The 7,875-nt window shown below is 47.1% G+C and overlaps 1 non-coding gene across 1 annotated transcript; it reads right to left on the bottom strand.

Annotated features, from left to right (window-relative positions):
- Positions 1 to 1,842: 1,842 nt before the first annotated feature.
- Trnav-aac (transfer RNA valine (anticodon AAC)) lies at positions 1,843 to 1,915 on the bottom strand. The gene has a single exon. It is a non-coding gene; the product is annotated as a tRNA-Val (tRNA).
- Between the last annotated feature and the right edge of the window lie 5,960 nt (positions 1,916 to 7,875).

Here is a 7,875-nt window from a genome sequence, read left to right as displayed (position 1 = left end):
CCCCACACACAGCTATTCGACGGTGGCCAAGATAATAAAAAAGGACAGGTTGTTTGTGCAGGGGCTAGTAGACTGCGGCAAAAACACGCGAAGCGCATGAAGGGCCGAGCGCAATGCCCCGGGAGAACGGTTTCAGTCGTTCCTTTGCACGCAAAACAGAGCGAGGCAAGAAGATCGACGAGAGTTTCTGTTGATGGGGGTACGCCTAAAGTGAAACGTAGAATAATGGGTATGCATCAAGCAAGAAAGAGAAAACTGCGACTGTTGCAGATAAAAGCGAAGGCGCAATCAGGTGAAATAAATGGCCATAGTCAAGAATATGACAAAGGTACCGCAGGTCGCAATGTTGGCGATACGTACCGATTCTTCGGAACACGAGAGAATGCTCGAGCAATTAGCCGTAAGGCCAAGGTATCCCGCAAAATTGTGAAGCGTTGGTTTAGAGCGAACCAAATTAATCCGATTTTGTGCATTACACGCGTGAGCGATGCGATCACAGCCGTTGTTCATAGCCAAGCGTACAACGCAGTGAAAGCTGCTGAATAGAAGCGCCACAAAAAAGTGAAAGTGAAGCCTACCATCAGCGAACCGGTATGAACTCACGGAATCAACTTGGCTGGAAATCGGATGCCCAAGAGAAAAGGAAAGTTTTGGAGATGCTTTATTTTAGGACAGGAAAGTGGTGGACCTTGAACCAAGGCCAATTGTGTAGAGTGTGGAACATTTAAACACAGTGGTAATTTTGTTGTGTGGTAAAATAAAAGGTGTGTTTGTTCGTTTGGTTAACACAAGCTTGCTTCTCTTCAAGCTTAGGTGACGCGCTCTAAAACTGCCAGCAAGCCTCCGTATTCTTAAGCAGGTGTATTTTAATTTGTGTTTGTGTGCTTCCTGCATTGATTATTCTATAGACAGCTGGTGTGAGCTATTTAAGTGAACTTTTAGCGGTGATTTTAATGATTGACGGTGCAGTGAGTGTGTACAAATCGAGTACGACGATCGACCACTGTGGCCATCAAGTGAATGCTTCACCGGAAGTGTGTTTTCCCAAAAACACTTCTCCTGATGAGGACACATGTGAGCAGGCACTTGTGGCAGCGCGTAGAAGTGAGAAAGAAGAAGCGCTCGGCCGTGGCGAAGGAGTATCACGCGCGGGAGAAGGAAGAGGAAGAAGGGAAGAGGAAGCGAGGTGGCAAGTCAGAGGCAGGAAGAGCGGGGTAATCGGTGAGTTCTCTGCTGGTCGCGAATGTTCAGGAGACCTCAAGGCCGAGCCATGTCCTCCTCCTGTCCTTTTCTGTGCCGTATTCTTTGAGAAGGAAGCAGCGTCTTCAAGCCGCGCGGGTGTAACAAGGAACAAGGGGTTCGGGAATGACCGGCTGGATGCCAACGCCCAGGGTACCTCCCCCTTGAGCCGCAGCTCCTTCATTCCCGTCTACACTGGCAAGGCGTCTTGCGTCTGCAACGTGGAGCTCTTCAGTAACCAACGAGCGAGCAGGCAACAGAGCCGCGTCGTCACTTGAAGGTGCAGCGCTAATGTCAAGGGCACCGGGCTAGCGCAGCGCTCCAGAGCTCCGAAGCCACCGACTCTACAAGTGAGCGAAAAATATGTTAAGCAAGTTTCAAAGCTATCTGCTGTATATACCTACAGCAGTAATGTATGTCTCAGGTTCTTTTTGACCTCCCGTCGTAAGTACTGGATCAGTTTGTTGGCTAAATTCCAAAGTTTTCAAGATGTACAGCCATGTCGAAAAAGTTTGTCCCCTTAAGCTTACACACACTCACGATTTACTGTGAATATTCGCAGGGCATTTTGAATCCCACTACCCGGGGAAGAAAATAAAAAGCTGTGCCTGCCAGGGATCTAACCTGGGACCTTCCGCGTGTTAGGCGGATGTGATAACCACTACACCACAAGCACCTTTTTTTTCTTTATTGCCATGCTCTCGACAGAGAACAAGCACACAAAGCAAGGAAAACAGGTACACAAAGCTGTAACATACACTGATAAAACTGCTAACAGTCTTATGCTAGCAGGAAATGGCTAAAACTGCTTTAGGTTTGTCAGCGACTCCATTACTGGAAGCCATTCCGGGGGGTCAGGATTAGTCTTCCCAAACTCTACAATCAAACATACAGTTTCTCCAAAGTATTCCTTGGAACGCTTAGCATCAACATCGCGGTGGCGTTTAGCCATGCGAGATTTCCAAATGCCGTGCAGAGCCAAAACCATTACCACACCGCACGGCAACCCGCCGTCATTCTCGATGGGTATAAACCTGATTCCATAGGCGTCTAGAGGGAAATCTTTCTTTAAAGTCTTCTGAAGCACGTCCCAAAAAAGACCCCATCCCAACATTATAAAAACACGTGTTCTACTGTCTCCGGCTTTTTGCACGGATAACCGCCAACCCCCCACGGAACGTACAGTCCTTTCTCTTGTTGCCACGTTTTGACTGGTAGGACACCCACGTGGAGCTTAAAAAAGAATGTTTTAACCCATGGCGGTACCGCCATAGATTTCACGCGTTTAAGCACATCCTCGCCTGGTCCTGCATGGTACATTGACCGGTACAGTGGAACTGGAAGTACAGAGTCAACGAGATCATTATACAATTTTTCCCGGGTAACGCTAGATAGGTATTCCATCGTGAAGCGGGCACGCAAACACTTGGTCGCTTGAACAACTTCGCGGAAGTATCCCTTCATTGTCAAGACAGGGAAACGTGCTGACGCTATAACAAAATCTGGTAACACCACAGACAACTTCATTTGGCAAACAGTTCGCAAAAAGGGGTCTTGTACATCCCGAAGGAAGAGAAAACGATTGACAACCTGTCGCAAAAACACATGAGACAAGGAAAGGCCCCCGCGACGCACGCGCCGAAACAAGTTCGTTCGACTTGTTTTTTCCCGCGTGGACTCCCAAATCAACACGGCGAAAACGCGGTGCAACGCCTGCACATGCCCACGCGAACAGTGTAACACCTGGAGCACGTACCATATTTTGCTTATCAAGAACACATTGCAGAGTGAGGCTCTTGCAAAAATGGAGAGCCCAGTGCCTTGCCATTTTTAAGCTTTTTCGGGCAATTCAGCTGTCTGTCTGCGCCAACAGGGATCACTGTCTTCGTAGTTTCCGAGAAGCACACCTAAGCGTCTGGTTGACGTCATCTGCCAGCTTATGCTTTCAAGCACCTCCGGGGCTTCTTCCCATTGGTCATGCCAGAAACCTAAACATTTTAGCCAGTTCACACTGCTGGCACTGTATTTACAGAAGGCCTTTATTGTCTTTACAGCTTCGCTTATGCTGCTTTTATCAACAAAGAAAAGTGCAACGTCGTCGGCATAGGCCAACACACGCACCCCACACGACTGTAGTCGAAAGCCGATGATGGTTTTGCTTCCAATAATACTCAAACAAAACGCTTCTACATATACACAGAAAAGCAATGGGGACAATGGGCAACCCTGACGTACGCCACGTTGAACCTGCACTGCTTTGCTGAGCGACTTGTTCACAACGAGGCTAGTTGAACACCCACTATACGCCATGCGCACTCCCTGAAGAATAACAGCCCCTACATTTATGTGCTCTAACACGGCTATAAGGAGCTGGTATGATACCTGATGGAACGCCTTCTCCAGGTCTACCTGGAGCATTGCTAGAGAACTTTGAGTGCTGTCGCAACACTCAAGAACACAACGAGCAGTATGAATGTTCGTTACTATCGACCGCCCCTTTATACCGCATGTTTGATGCGGTCCAGCGATGTCCCTAATAACAGTCTGCAAGCGACTAGCCAGAATTTTCATTAAACTCTTATAGTCTACATTAGTGAGACTGGTTGGGCGATACCAAGATGTAGCTTGGAGTTTGGTGTCATCATCTCAAAAATGCTGTGCGACTCAAGAAAAGACGGTGGTAGCACACCATTCTGATACGCCTCAGCATATAACGTACACAACACCGGACTTAGGCACTCTAAACTTTTTATAGAATGCAGCGCTTAGGTGTCATGTTTGATCGTTAACTAAAATTTCTTGCTCATACGCAATATTTGAAAGAACGTATGAAAAAAATGACGGCGGCCTTAACAAATTTTTTCCGAATACATACTTACATAAACAGAGATCACTTGCGAGAAGTTTATCTACACGTTGTACTTCCTGTGGCAACGTAAGCAGCTCCTGCATGGTGGTATACACACCAACACGACACCTTGAAGGCTCGTGTGCATTCTCGAATGAGATGTCCTTTATTTTCCGTTACAGGAGCATACACCACCACCCGCACTGCTACCCTTGAAGTGATTGCAAATGTCCTACCGCTGAGAAGTCACATGGATATTCAAACTCATTCATTATTTCTGTTTCACCAGCACCAAACCATTACATTTGAAACACTTACAGTTACCCCTCTAAAATTGACTTTCCCATTGACTTATCTTCCATTCATCCAGCACAACGAACCAGTGTTCCCTTCCAACGTTTCAGCATCCAACATGTATCTCACATCATGTCACAACCGGGAGCTGCATGCGTATACGGACGGCTCCCGCACTTCTACGTCTGAAGGTCCTACGTTTGTCGTTTTTTCAGACCTCGAAACTATACAAGCCGTCCAAAGATACCACTTGGTATCCCCCACTAGTTCTTCTTATGCCTAGACAATAGCCCTGCACCAACTAATCCAGTATTTCGTGTGTAACACCCCCACTTCCCCGTTCCACATTTATACAAACTGGGTCTCCCTACTCATGGCCCTGAACAACCTTCTCACCACTTCAATCAGCGTCCCAAACCTCAGGAACAACATCAGCTCTCTGGCATTGATCCTACCATTACATATATACCGCGTCCCCAGTCACTATGGTGTCTGGGGAAATGAAGTTGTTGGCTTCATAGCAACTCACGCCGTAAAGAGAAGTGTAGATGTACACGGTAGAGTCACGAAGCCCATGGTGAGTTCGGCCTCCACTAAAAGCTGGTCGCTTAGAGTGGCAGAATTCCTGGTCGACCAATAACTGCAGTAGAGAACTGTATCGATGGACCCCGAGTGTTTTGGACATACGAGGTGTTTCCCACCCCCGAGGAAACTGACCACATTGTTAACAGGGCATGGACGCTTTCGACACTACTTTTGCCGCCTGGAATTACAGAACAATTGCCAGTGTGTTTGTGGACACAGTGTTTCACCTGTGGCTCATCACTTGCTGGACTGCGTCTAAACAAGACCCTACGTCCAAAAATTGCCGAGGCTCACAAAGCATCCCCTTGAACCACCACACCTTAGATCAATACATGATAACAACGCTGCAATTAAAGTCCTTACAGACCTCGTTGAGTACGTGGCTGGGCCTGTACCTGAAGTTTGACTGTCTCGCCTGTCTTTCTGGAAGCCAACTTCATCAAGAGACGAAGTCATACGCGGTCATGTGACGTCTGTGGGGATATGTGTTGTGCAGTGTAATACAGAATTGCGGTGATTTGGGGTGATAGTGGCTCCTAAGCCATCTAAGTGCGGTTTGGTGTGTGGTGAACTCTAGTTTCAGGACTTAGTTGCGCAGACCAGGCAGCGCTGAAGTGTATTTAAAATGAATGACGGTGAATGTGCAAGACTTTGCAGAGTGTAGTGAACAATAGTGCCTACTTTCCGACCGAGTACTGTTTCTTTAAAATTTGTGAATTTAGTTGTGTCACTTCTAGCTGGTTTATTTTTGGTTGATCCGTTTTAATGTGATTATTGTGTCCATGGATCTGCAGGTGGTGAGAAAAGGGTCACTGATGCACCAATTTCGCATAGTTTCAGAACTTGCTGTAATGACATTGCTAGTGTACTGTTTTGCATGTATTTTTAGTGTGTTCTCATTTCATACCATCCTTCGACGTTTTTCGCGTGTTCACTCTCATGTTGTTAGATTTAATAGTTGGGTCTGATGTATATGAATATTTTAGTGTGGATGGAGACAGTAGTGCCCTTGGATGGGGAGTGATTTTTATTTTTTTTTAATTTTTAATTATTTCGAATAGGCTTTTTTTCTAAAAGTGTTTTTTGGCCTAGTGCGTATTTTATTTATTTTGAAGTGGTTAAAAGCTGCGATAGCTTTGTTAGTGCGGGTTTTATCCTGGTATTTTTTTCTGTTTGTTTTAGTCAGTACATTACAGGACAGGAATCAAATGGGATGAAATGGCTACTTAATGGCCGAAGCCGTGCGGCTGGAGTCTGGCCGTATGAACTTAAGCCGATCGACCGGCTGACAGAGACTGGCCGTTGGTTAGCCCCGGGTCATGCGGCCGTACATGGCCGAAAGGCCCAGATTTGGACACCGCCCGAACACGTCTGCCGGAAAAAGGCCGTATAGAAAATCATTTGCATAGTACATAGGCATCAGTTTGGTCAGGGACGAAAGAAAGCTCAGGACAGGCCCTCTAGCCACCGGGTCATTGGGAGGAGTGTGAAGAAGTGACGTAATTTTATAGCGGCCATCGTAAGCAAACTGCAACGGCGTCCTAGCAAGGGCGCCGAAGGCCGACTCACATGAAGCACGACGTCCGTGCGCGGCCCAGCCGGTAGCCATTTGTCGGCGGGCAAAGACGAAGCAGACAACAGTGGAGCGAGTGACGGCGAAGGAGATAGCGCTTGCGAGCAAAATACAAGCAAGAATGGGCGGCTAACTAATATGGCGCTTCCGGCTGCTGCAGAAGTGACGTCAGGGCCTCTCCGTAGCTTTTCTTATCTCCATGAGTTAGGCCGAACACTCTTGGGCTGCCTGGGGCTGGTTGTCACGTAGGAAGAATGTATATGAACAACGATTATGTCACACAAAATAAAGCAAAAAGTTCAATTTTTCGGAACAAATTTTCTGCGGCACAGCCACAGTGCGACTCAAATGGGCACTATTTTGAATCTTAACTAGCTTTGTATTGGATTGAATGGGGATTGGCTTCCGCCCGGGTAACCAACTTTGACCGTTCGTCACATTTCGAGAGTTTGCTTCAAGGGACAGCAACATCCTGTTGTGCGCGAATGTAACGGACGACGAGGTCGTGCAGGAAGTGACCGTGCTGCCACAATGCGACTCCGACTGCGAAGAAGACGCTTTCGACTGCCCGCAACTGGCAAAACAAGACATTGCAAATGCTATGGCCTTGTTGTTCAATGTTTACGCAGACAACCTGACGTTCACTGAGATGCAGCAGACGTTCTGACAGGAAGGAGTTATTTACGGCAGGGAACCCTTTGTGACGGTTTTAGTGCAGTTTAAATAAAACAAATTTTGTTTTTTGCTACTCGCGGATTTTTCTAGTGCTCTTCCATTCCGATTTTGTTCGGTCACCTCCGGGTCCAAAAACTCTCTCGCCCACTGTTCATTGCTAAAACTGCTAGCCGACACTCGGGTAGCAGAAAGCTGGCTAAAATTGCTTCATACTTCTTAATGTTTTTATCGCAGGTCACCATTCTGGGGCCTCAGGCTGCGCCCTCCATCTTTCAATAAACCGGATGGACCCGAAAAAATATTCCCTAGAGCGTTTGGCATCAACATCACGATGGCGTATGACTACACGCAAGTTCCAAATGCCGTACAGGCCCAGAATTATGAGGAGATTGTACGGGATACCTCCATCAATCTAGATGGGTAATAATTGTATCACGTATGCGTATGCTGGGAAATCTTTAATATGCGCTGAAACAGGTCCCAGAAGGAGACCGCAATCAAACACTCTAAAAACAAATCTTGGATCTACTCGAGTTTCTTGCACGGAAAACACTAAACACCCCATGGAAGGTAAAGCCCCTCCGCTTTCGGCCATGTCTTTACGGGTAGCACGCCACCGTGAAGTTTAAAGATTAATGTTTTCATCCATGGCAGTTGCGCC

This window comes from Haemaphysalis longicornis, unplaced genomic scaffold, assembly GCF_048455015.1.
Source record: "Haemaphysalis longicornis isolate Haplotype H1 unplaced genomic scaffold, Haemaphysalis longicornis Haplotype H1 scaffold_8, whole genome shotgun sequence".
In the NCBI taxonomy this organism is placed as follows: Eukaryota; Metazoa; Arthropoda; class Arachnida; order Ixodida; family Ixodidae; genus Haemaphysalis; species Haemaphysalis longicornis.
The sequence above is the reverse complement of the archived record's forward strand: the minus strand, read 5'-3'. Positions and strand labels throughout refer to the sequence as shown.